Source organism: Nestor notabilis, unplaced genomic scaffold (genome assembly GCF_000696875.1).
Source record: "Nestor notabilis isolate BGI_N333 unplaced genomic scaffold, ASM69687v1 scaffold7583, whole genome shotgun sequence".
Classification (NCBI taxonomy): domain Eukaryota; kingdom Metazoa; phylum Chordata; class Aves; order Psittaciformes; family Psittacidae; genus Nestor; species Nestor notabilis.
Genome location: NW_009923256.1, coordinates 77,981 through 90,873, shown reverse-complemented (window position 1 = coordinate 90,873; position 12,893 = coordinate 77,981).

Here is a 12,893-nt window from a genome sequence, read left to right as displayed (position 1 = left end):
AGGGTTATTTTATACCTAGAGCGTTTCCCCAGCCCACCCACAGGAGTTTCAAAGTATGCACTAGACTTTACATTAACGTGTATGCACTGACATATATAAAATGTATAATGCATACATTGGAGTGCAGAGGATTTGAACATTTGTTGTTGGCATTGCACTTAACAACGTTTGAAGTTCCATTGCATCTCAGCTCATGGTAGTCTGCTGGGAGCACACTGGGTGTATAAGCATTTTCTTGCTGCTCTGCTTGTGTCACTGATATAGTCAAGACATTTCTGTAGTAATTGTTCCTCCTAAAGCACCATAGTTATGTGTCATGGAGATAGTCAGTAATGTTACAGCTCCATAAAACAAAGGTAATTGTTCTGTTACTACTGTTAATATTAGATAAAGAGAAAGCAATCTTGTGGTATGGATGAGTTTATCAGAATCAAATGGTTCATCCTGCCTGAAGTAAGCAGGATGGTGAATTAGATCTTGGAAAGAAAGGCACAGAATTCAGGTGTGTTTGGAAAGAACAGGGGAATTACTGCAAGTTATTTCAAAATAAATAATATAAACACTGTCTTTTGTCTGTTGTCAGTTTTGTATCTGACAATATTTAGATTTTACATTGTTAGTTAATGATAATGAAAAGGAAGCACTGAGTACATGTGAAAAAAATCTGAATGTCAAGGAGTACTATCTATTCCTTGTTCATCTACTGACACACCATGTTTATAATAAATCATAAATCCCATTCAAATGTAAGTATTTTCTGAATCTTCTTTCCAAGTGGTAGAAAACAAGGATCATCAAGTAAGCTATTCTAAATTGCAATGTAAATGTAGATTCCAAACCTCCTTCCTAGCATTCAGTTTCTGAGTATGTAACCAAATAAGTGACTCATTTCCTTAACCTATAACCCTGGCACACATTTGTAATGCTTATTTTTGTTAATGATTATAAAGTAGCTATGCTTCCCAGTATTTAATAGTATATAAAATAAAATGCATCTGTATTTATCCTTTTTATTCCTTTACAGTATTTTTAGGTGGATAGTATTTTTAAAGACTCTGCTTGAGAACTAAATTCACTAGTGTATGCTACTGTGATATTTATTTTATAATGCAGTTATATTTTCTTTTTGTTCATATGTAACAACATTGCAAATGTTATTCCACAACTCCTCTATGTATGTTTTTTTCCCCTGCTGCTTCTTAAGGCTCAAATCTTGACTATAGAACTGCATTGTTAAGAAGATGATATCAGCTAAATTGAGGTTGCCCCGTGTAAGTACTTGAACAGATAAAAGAAATAAGACATTAATTTAGCAGGATGGATCTATTGCTGCCACTCACCACAACTTCATTTGAGATTGCAGTCATTTAGCAGTGAGGCTTGCAGACAACCAGGATATTAAAGTTTTTTGGGCAGCTTGTAACCTATGAGGTTTTGCCTGTGAGGTTAAAGCTACACAGATTTCTTTAACCTCATAGTCACATTCAAGTGTTTGCTTATCTAAAAACTCTAAAGTGCCTTAAAGGAATTATTTCATCAGACCTTCAGAATTACTAGTGAAATATATTGGATAGGCCCTTCAGAAAAATACTGATAAAACTCCACCTCAGCAAACAGAGCTATATTTTCTTTAGATTTTATTTGCTGAATAGTAGTAGAAATGCATCCTTGACTCCAGAGCCATTAGGTGGCACACTTGGGCTATGGGTTTGACAGGGCATGCCATGAAATGGTGTGTGGAAGCCAAAGTGCAACTGATTAATCGCACATCTTTTAATTTATGGGGAATGAAGCAGGAATAATGCAATAAGATGACATTTAGGCATGAGGCCCTGTAAATATTCTGTCAACTGGAAACCAGTGAGCTTTCTGTATCTTTCTTTTTAGGGCATTAGCAAAGTAATGTCTTCAGGAATCTCATGCTACTTGTGTGGATTTCATTACTGCATTAGTTGAATTCTCAGGTTGTTGTGGTTTAACTCCAGCCAGCAACTCAGCTCCCTGCAGCCTCTCACTCATTCCCCCAGAGGGATGGGGAGAGAATTGGAAGAGTAAAGTGAGAAAATGTGGGTTGAGATAAAGACAGTTTAATAGGTAAAACAAAAGCCACATGCACAAGGAATCCATTCACCACTTCCCATGGTCAGGCAGGTGTCCAACCATCTCCAGGCCAGCAGCGCTTCATCACTGCTAACAGTGACTTGGAAAGACAAATAGCATCACACAGAATGTCCAGCCCTCCTCTTCCTTCCCACTGTTCTATATGCTGAGCATGACACTCTATGATACGGAATATCCCTTTGGTCAGTTGGAATTAGCTGTCCTGGCTGCGTCCCTCCCAGCTCCTTGTGCACCCCCAGCCCACTCAAGTAGGTTTCAAGAAAACATCCAAAGTTTACTTTTGGTATTGTTGTGCCATAGAGTTTCACAAGCTATATTAGGGATTAGATAGGATTGTTATACAGGGCTTAGTATTTCTAAAGTTTGTGGAATTTGAGCAGGACAATTTCTGAGGTGAAGAAACTGAGAAATTAATACAGAACCATGTTTTACTTTTATCTGTGAATCCTTTTGGCCAATCCCATCCCAACTGCTAATGATTTCCAGAGATCCAACTCATGTTAAACGTTTCCTGTTCTCACAAGCTTCCTTCAGTTGACTTGGCAATTTCTTTATTCCAATGGGATATAGCTGTCATGTGAAGTCCTAATTATGGGTAAAGTAAGTGTCATTATTACTTTTTCAATTTAGACAAAGAATGCTCATAGGGACAGTTTGTATAACCCAGCTTTCAGGCAGCCAAAGTAAAACTACTGGAGAAATGCTCTGAACCCCCAGACTCACACTTGGGATTTCACAGGCATGTGGATATTTATTCTCTAAGCAGTGCAGCACTAGCAGGAAAGTAGAGTTCTGGGATGACATCTTCATGGTATCTTCCATCTTTTGAATTATGATACTTTGCTCCAGTTGGAATTTGTTTCCAGTTTTCGTTAATAATAGATTGAGCTGCAGAAATGACATCTGAAGGACCCACATTATCCCCCCACCAAGCCACAATCACTTTACTTTCCTGTCTTAGTTTTAAGTAGTTATTTTGTATTATATGGCCATACAGTACCCAGAGCAATGAAGTCACCCCATGATGTGACATGTAGTGCTACTGTATTAAAAGATAAAAACAAATTAAATATATACATATATGAGTCTTAGCATATGTGCATGACTCTGACTCTGAGTTTCCATTTTGGCTGGAAAGAGAAGATTGAGTTACTGGAATTCCTCCATTTGGCCACAGCTCTTCATTTAAAGTTTTACAGTGTCTGAAATTCCTTCTGGGTATGATTGCACACACATTCTCACATACCTGCATTCTGATGTGGGAATTAGGTGCTCGGCATATATGGACTTAGGAATATTTGTTTGCATTTGGGTTTGGGTGGGTGTTTGTGCATGACAAGGAATGAGTGGTGCTGCAGTTGTTTGATGAAGGTGTAATACAAGATCAGTTAGCATGGAAGTTGTATTATGTTTTCAAATTCTTTGGCAATAAGAATCAGTTTCCAGGGAATATCTTGCTGCTGAGTGTAAACAGACAGTATACAAATAACTTGGCATTGCTTTTCATTGGTGAGGGAAACCTTTTAATTCATGATCAGGTTACAGCTACTAATTTAAAGCTCTTAAAACATTTAGAAGGGATTCTTCGAAATATTAAAATACTTAAAGAAATAAGCCTAGGAAGTGGTGGTTTCACTAATGCACCATTCCTAGTCTCTCTGACGCTTTTGCCCTTATTAGACATAAGTAGTGTTACTGTAGCCAAGGGGGTACTGGCTGAATTAAGACAAGGATCAATAAGGACAAGAACAGTGTCCAAAATGGTAACAGTTTCCATCTAGCTGCTTCCCTCTTCAATTTCCTTACTGCAAGTAGCCTCTCTAAGAGAGGTAACGGTCCAGCAGTGAAGTGCACTATAAACTTGAGAAAGATGAATGATTCTTGTAATTTCTATCATAAATCTGCCAGGCACAGAAACAGGCTGGAATTCAAACTCTGGTTTAATGATGACCAAAGAGGGAATCTGCAGGGGTGCCACATGTTTGGGTTTGGGTGGGTTGACAAAGGGCCCGTGGCTTGGATAAGAGGAAAGCTACAAATATCAGTCCCAAAATATATTGGAAAATGTAAGAGTTAAGAAGAAGCAATTAAGGACTAAATAGGAGCCAGTGTTCCAGAGCCAGAAACACACATTGCTGAGCATGCTGGTTTACTGGAAAGGTGAGTGGTACTGCTTAAGATACGTTAGCAGCGCTGATGAAGCTGAGAATTAGATGAGGTTCAAATCATGATTAGGAAGTTTTAGCAGAGCTCCTGAGGACTAAACACATTTTCTAAAAATATACCATGAGCCATTGTGTGAAAGACACTGGGAGCTTTTTATTCGAAAAGTAAGAAATGTCACCTTTTCCTCTGTTTGTATGAGAAAAGAAAGAACATTAACTAATTGGTATGCAAATAGTGATTGATCCTGACCCAGTTCTTAGCTGTCACTTGTCATCCTCTCAGACAATCGAGCCATTATTCCAGATCACATAGCTAATATTTACACAACCTGGGATGACAGCAGGAGAGGAGTTCATGTAATGAGCTCTTGCCCTTCCCCACCCCTTGCATTTTAATTAAATGCCTCTTTACAGTACTGCAGCTTTACTTCCCAAACTTTTCCTGTGGGCCTTTCTCCCTGCATGTGGCCCGCAGGACACCTCATTTGGTATGGACTCAACAGCCCATGTGCTAAAGACATGCTGAATGGTCTAGCCACAGAAAACCAGCTTTCCAGTGAATAGTCATTGTCACAAAGTGCTGGCTTCTGGTTTGTTACAGGACAGCACAGCTGAGAACGTGATGTTTGGTTTCTTCCTATGAGAAGATAAGATCTTGGCTTCTCAGGCAGAAGATGATTTATGCTATATGAGCTTCATTACTTAATAATGTGCTAATTATTTTGATCACCCCCTGAGAAATTCTCTAGCAGCATGAAGGTACCTCAGTGCCAAAAGCAATGTGACAGCCTTTTCTTCTTTGAGATTTGCTGAAGGATATTTTAGTGGATATTGTGATGAAGGATGTTACATTGACAGAACCAGCTCTATTTCTGATGTAAGTGTTCCGCAATCAGCGGACTGAGAGGAAGGATTAATTTTGCCTGCCCTTCCTAAGAGATGAAATCCCCTCAGCACTCTCAGTCTGTGTGTGGAGGGTCTGGGCGCAGGCATTAGGCAGCTGCACAGATGAATTGCGACACAAACACTGCAGCAGCTCTGCAACAGTGCAGGCAGAGCAGGAGCTGCCTGCGCAGAACTCGGGGTTAAGAACTGCCTGGTTTCCACATAGGCGTCTCTAAATATGAAAGACTGGTGTCTCACTTAGGGTGTCTTTCAGCATGGAAAGAAGGAGGCTTTATTTCAGTGATACATTTCTGTGGCATATGCCATGGCATTGTTCCACAGATGCTACCACCACCACCATGTTACAAGAATACTCATTTTCGAAGCTTTGTGACTGCTCACAAGAAGCCTCAACCTCTCATAACTATTTAAAGAGATTTGTAGAGGAAAACCATACTCTTATGCTATATTTGGAAGAAATCAGCATTGTGCCACTCCTCCTCTGCACGCTCAGTTCAACTTGCAGTACTTTAATGCAACAGTTCCTCCTGGTGGTATTGCTTCTGGACATAGTCTTGCTCGCAGAAACATACAATAGTTTGGATTGGAAGGAACCTTCAAATGTAATCGAGTCCAACTCCCTCCTGCAATCAACAGGGACATCTTCAACTAGATTAGGTTGCTCAGAACCACATCCAGCCTGGCCTTGGACGTCTTGTATGTAGCTGAGTTAACTGAACCCTTGTGCAGGTCTGTGTTGTACTGGTACAGCATCATCTTGTCCTGCGTTGCAGCACAGTCTTCCAACAGGACAAGTTATGAAAGTGCTTCCCTCTTTGCTATTTATTCCTGTGTGTATACACATGCATGTCGCTGTATGGTTTGTATTTTATATGCTGCAGCTGTACGTGTTGTGCCTCTTTAGGCATTTTTAACAATAGCTTATTAAAAAGTGGTACATAAAGATGACAATTATATTTGTAACAATGAATGTGTGTGCAGCGATCAAGTATATAATATTCAAATAATGAACAAAATGCCTGGAGTTATATCCAATAATAGACTAGTTGTTGCTTTTTCTGCACTGCGTTGAAGTGGCAGTGGGGAAATGGTGATGAAGATGAGGGTAAAGACTACTGGTGTGTGGCATTCCTTGTGCGCTGCTTTTGAGGGCTGATAGCAGGCTTGGGTTCAGAATTAATTAGTAGAGAGTCTATAAATCAGACAAGTGCTTGGAAATTCTGATCTTATATGTTTGGCCTCTGGGATTTATTTTTGTTTGTTTGTATTTTATTGATTAACACATATTTAATGGCTTGCTGGAATTTACTCTTAGTCTGATGTGGGATGTAAGGACATAGTATAAGGGAGATATCTCCTCCTTTCAAATCCCAGAGTTGCTGGAGGTTAAAACCTTATAAAAAATGTGCCACAAAGGAGTGTTAGCAACAAGTTGCCCTCTGTTTTCTGATCGCAGTCATCTGTCGTAGGTCCAGATTATAAAAGTTGAATGGCTTCTGTCACACAGGTAGGTTGTTATCCATGGACTGGAATGGTTGCTGTTGCTGTCTTACCTGTGATTTCCTTTTCCAAATTTCAAATGCTTTGCTTTAGCAAATGAAAAATAGTTGTTCACACTGAACATAGGCACTTCTATTGTGTAATATATATGCTAATTTTGTGTATAACTAAGGGAAAATTTTACTCTCACATTTGGAAATCTTAATTCTTTTTGCCTTTGGTCATTATATACATTCTTAAGAAACACAAGGCTTTGTCTTCCTCTTCTTTCCACTTCTGAGTGCTCTTGCTTGAGAACTCTTTCCTGAGATCAGGAAAGGAAAGCGCTTAGATGTGAGATGTTCTTCTCTTCTGCTTTCAGATATAATTTTGCAGTAAACAACCCACCTCATCAGATCAGAGATTCATTGCATTCCTACTAAAGGAAATGGGATTTAAGGATATACACAAATTTAAGAATTTGATTACTTTTGTGCAAACATTTAGTAAGCAGCATCTATTCTTGAAGGAGTCAGAAGGGTTGTATAGTTAAATACAGTAAATGATACTTTTCAACAGTTTCTAAAACAGCTACAGAGCTACATTTAGAACTTTCAGTAAGACTGAAGTATCTGATTCCCTTTGTTGCCTTTGAAATTGGTTCTAGTGTGGATGAGGGGCAATACATACCTTCAATGAATCAAGGATGTAAAGGCAACCTCGGTTGTGTCGTTCTTGTACTATGAGGTGATTAGTTTTACAACCCTTTCTTATACTAGCTTGGGGAATGGAGCATTATTCATTGCAATGTTGTGCACATTACAGTTCCAGAGAAAGCCCTCGTAATTCCTGGGTATGCCGTTACACACCTATATCGCCATTCATCCTGGAGTTGTACTCATTGATTGTAAAATATAATGTACAGGAATATCAAAACTCTCCAGAAACACTTGAAGAGGAGCCAGGATCAGTGAAAGTCAAGACTTGAGTATGCTTAGGGTACATTATTGAGGAGGCGAAGAGTTGTAGTAGATTACTGGTAACTAGATAGCAACTGTACCCATTTTTTGTCTCAAATCCAATGCAGGTCGGGTGTGAATTAGAGCTGTGATTTATGCTTTGGGTTCTGTTGAGTACACAGTTATCAAGAGAAGGGTTAGAGTTTATATAATATATAAAGGGTTTATATAAATATATAAAGGGTTAGGGTTTATATAATTATATAATAAACACTGGAAGGATCCAGCATTTATTATATAATCAATACTGGATCCCTGTCATCAGAAGCCCCAGTGGAATTAGGGCCCTGTATGTCACAGCACATTTCATTATATGTATGTGTGCATATACACACGTTATTTTATACTTTTATACTTAGTGTAAAATTAGAATTGAAATTAAGGCCCAACCTGAAACTGAATTAATTCCTGTGAAAACAAAACAAAGAATACTTTATTGGAGTTGAATCGTTTGGTGTCTGTAGATTCAAAGATATGCTTTGAGAACAATGGCAACTATGAATGATTGTAGTAGTTCCTTGCTTGTAATCTAAAGTGAAAAGAAACAAACACAAAATTACGGTCCTTGAACCAGGCATGGGAAAGTGGCCTTCAGGTAGGAAAGGGTGAGATGGAACCTTGTAGTTTTTGAGTACATCACCTTAGAGGGGGACCATTCATCCAGTTGTGGACTAGAATAACTGCTGCTATCTAAATGTGTTAATGTGATGTTAATGTCCTGGGATCTAAATAAGTGTGGTTCCAAGGAACAGTTTCAGCAGTTGCATAGCTTGCGAGTAGGGGAACCCAATGTGAGTTTTGCAAGTCTTCCCGTTTGCATGACAACCACTCACACTAACTTTTGGTCAGTTTATACCATAGTATTAAAATGAAGGTTTTGGAAATGTTGATTCACAGCTTTGAGGATGAAGTGCATACTTGGAGAAACAGATTTTGGATCTGTCAGTGACTGAGCATTAGGATACCCACTACAGACATTGAAATAGTGTCATTTGATTAAGAAATTTAACTATACAATAGGGGAAAAAAATAGTTTTTTTGGTGGGCATTTCTGATTATATAAAAAAGCAGCAGTAAGGAACCCCTTTGTGCCTTATCAGATTAGGAATAGTACTAATGGTAAAACCTCAGTAGTTGTGAGGATGAAGTATAAGAAGTAGTTTGCTTGGCAATATGAAAATTTATGCATTGATCATCAGGTGTACAAGTAAAACTGCCAGTGATCAGCACTCACTTTGATTTTCACAGCTTTTGTCAGTTTTCAGTTACATTTATAATGATGTTTTAACATAGTTTTCCAAAAGTAATAGAATCACGGAGAAGAAATGATACCATATGTCACATAAACCTGGATGTAAAGAGGTACAATACTGCAGTAATGGGACATCCAACCTGCTGGAATACCTTTGTAAATGGAAATTGATTTTTCTCAAGGTTTTTTTACAGGGTGAAATAAATTAAATATACATTTAGTTTTACCAGTTTAAAAACCTCTTTGTTAAAATTAGAACAGCGATATAGAGACATGTTCTAATAAATTAAAGCAAGATAAATTCTATCTGGCAGCTTGCTGAATACTTCAATTTAGGAGGTTTTTTAAAACCTGAAGAATACAATAGGAGCCTCACAGGAAGATAGTCTATGGATGTCACTGAAACAATTTGACTACTTATAGATTATTTTAGCTTTAGTGATGTAACCATGTGTCTAGGCTCTTTATTCTTTCACTTGATGCTTTCAATTTGATAGGATTCTTCTGGTGAATATTTGAGTTGAAGTTGGTTTGGTTTAGGTTAATAGGCCCAAGTATGACCTTAGAAACAAGACGGTCAACCTCAAACTGCTAGATGGTTTCTACTCAGACTCTTAAAGGTAATAGGTTTTTAGGACACAGATAAAACTGTTGGACTCATTTTGCTGGTATAATTTACTACATTAATGATCAAAAAAGAGTGAAAAACAGAGTAAAAATGTTAATTTCAAGCACCATTACAGAAATACAATACAATAAAATAAAAAATCAGATAAATGTTCATCTGCTGTAAACTGACTGTTTTTAAGAGCCCGTTGCCCTGAAGCAAGCTATTCTTGCAGCAGCAGCAGACCTAGGTCACTATCATTTGTGAAATGCAGATTACTTACTGGGGGGTTCTGTTAATGTTTTACTAGAAAAAGGGGTGATTTAAACAGTGTTTCTTCAGTAATGAAGAGTTGTCATTGTTAAGGTGACTGTGTTAATACACTGCTGCCTGTAGCTTTAGTGGCTAAGGCATTCTTGAATAAATGGAACAGACTGGAGTCTCAGTGCAGCTCAACAGTCAGTGCCTTCTGCAACCCAGCTTGGTGCTGGGCAGTCAGTCCTCCAGCTCCACTTGCTCGTGTTTGTGGTCCTGCTTACGGAGCTCTCACCTTCAGCCCTTGCCTTTGCTAGCAAAGGGATTTGAGCTTTGCTTAAAGGGCACACTGGTAAGCCCTGGTGTGACACGTGTCCACTGACTGACTGCCTCTCTGCTGGCAGGGCTGATTCTCTAGCTGAAGATGAAGAATCATATATTCTGCCTTATTTGTTACTGGCTCAAATGTTGCTGCATCATTTAACTATGACAATAACATAACTGTGTTTCCCCAAGACCAAAACTGAACTACAATCTCTTGACAAAGTTCACATGTGTAAAAGGTTTGCAGTATTCAGATGACCACAGCAGATCCTCCTGTAGGTGCTTCCCTCTGATAAAAGTTACATATGAAGTAGAAAGCGATACCAAATATAAAAGCATTCAAGGTTAAAACTGAGTAGCATTTGTTGAAACACTGGTCCTTTGGGAAGATTTCAGTCTCTGCAGCATATACTCAGAATAGGTATCAGAGCTGTTTCTCTGGTGAGAACTTGAAGGCACCTTAACTGTTCAAACGTGTTTAAAATCTCAGGTATAACAAGCTTGCTCAGCTTGTGCATATTTACATCTCAGCCTGGATCTGGGTCCTGTTAATCATTTGGTTTGCATTACTTGTAAATACCTAAAAATCAGTCAGAAATATTTTTAAAAACTAGCTGTTGAGTATTGAAGGTATAGTAGGAGGAATGTAATTTGGAGTCTTTTTCTTTACTTTAAATACAATAACTTCTCCAGTGCTTTTTTTTTGCATACCAAACAGTCCTGGTGACACTTTGGATATATTTCATGCATTCTGACATTTTCCCATTTTAAACCAGATAAACATGCAGTACACAGCAGAAGTGATTGCATTAGCTTCTGAGATTCTGCACTGCCTATTGTATTAAATAATGGCTTAGAAAAATAAAATAAATCCCATTCATGCATAAAGATGATTGGAGTAGAATAATAATTATGCGCATAAGTTCAGACCTTGAGTGTAGTATCTTAAGGGAGAAGCCAGAATCCATGTTCAGTAAACTCATGCTCCTTATCCTATTGAACACAAGGGGAATTTACTTCTGGTATCCAGTCCTGCCTGTGGACGTGTGGACACAGGCATTTCTTGCCATGGGCAGGAACACCTTCCACTAGAGCAGGTTGCTCCAAGCCCCTGTGTCCAACCTGGCCTTGAACACTGCCAGGGATGGGGCAGCCACAGCTTCTCTGGGCAACCTGAGCCAGTGCCTCAGTACCCTCACAGGGAAGACTTTCTTCCTAATGTCTAATCTAAATCTACCTTCTTTCAGTTTCAGGCCATACCCCCTTGTCCTATCACTACATGCCCTTGTAAATCTTACTTATCTTAACTCATCAAATACTCAGAGCTTTAAGTCTTCTTGCAGAAAGCTCCCCATTGCATATCAGAAAAGCCCTGCTTACTCTGGAGTACATTTGTACTCATGTCTGCGAGGAATAAATTTTTCTCCAAGTCCTTTTTATGCAAGATGGAGTACACTTGGCAGACTGTAGGGCTCCATGTGCAAATATCCACCCTGGAGAGCAGTGCACTTGTAATTAGTAATTTGCCCAGGTATCAAGGAGCTATTTGTGCTGGGAAACATCAAGCGTGATAGTAAGTTGTTTTCGGAATTAAAGGATATGGTACCTAATTTTGCATCCTGTTCATTTTTGTAGGTGGTTTTGCTGTGATGAGGTAGGCAGATTAAATCCCCTCGTTTTGTGGTGCACTTGGAATGTGGGTGAGGGTATACTACAGTTTCATGAGCAGGGAAACTACCAGAAAAATGCAGGACTTGGGTCTATAAAACACTCCACTTTGTGTTGCGAAAACATAGAAATGGAACAGAACAGCGTAGAAGAGTATAGAACAGAAGCAAAACCTTTGCTTTCTTACCTGCTCCCATCCATTTTAACTTCTAAGAATATGTTTCCTCTTTAAATAGCCAGAAAAAATAGCCCAGAGAAGCTCATAGAAACCTCAGAAGAGATTTAAAACATTCCATCTGTGAAACTGTGATTAAAATATTGACACACAATCAATAAACCTGTAAAACTTTATGAAAGATAACTCTGCAGTAGTTGCAAAATGTTGTAGGATAATTAATATTGGAATGCTATGAATTAATTTAATCACAGTATTATACATATATGCATAGAGTTTGGAATTTTTTGGTAGAATAATAAGAAAAGGCACTTAAGAGAGATGAGCGTTCTGCTTTCTAATAGTTCTCCCATAAGTTTGTGCTTTCCAACTTTTTGGGCATTCTTCCAGTAAAGCAAGCCCAATGAGCCCCTTCCTGCTATAAGAGTCATTGCTGTCAGGGACAGAGCTGTAAAGAGAAGCCTGGGTTTATGATGAAATGAATGGAATTGGAAGGCTCCAAGATTGTTCCAGGATTTTATTTTGCCACAGGAGCAGGTATATTTATTCTAAAACAGTTTTAGAGTTTTTAAACTCATGATTATTTTATTAATTTTGAGGAAATGTTTCAGTGTTTAATATAGAAATTTGGCTATAGGTTTGCATATGTGTCCACGTAGACACATATGAGGTGAAACAAAAAAGTAGGGGTTTTGACAGTGTGGTTCTATATCTCTAGCAGTAGTTCTGAGGTGATATGCTGCTTTATCCTCTCCTATATTTCTTGTGAAATGTATCAGTGATACAATGACAATAGCACAGCAATAAGGGAAGAATGTCTGATCACCACTACCATAACCTGGATCCCCCAAAAGAGATCTTCACCTCGTGAAACTAAAGCTTCAAATAGAAGTAATGTTAGTTATGATGCTCACAAAGCAGC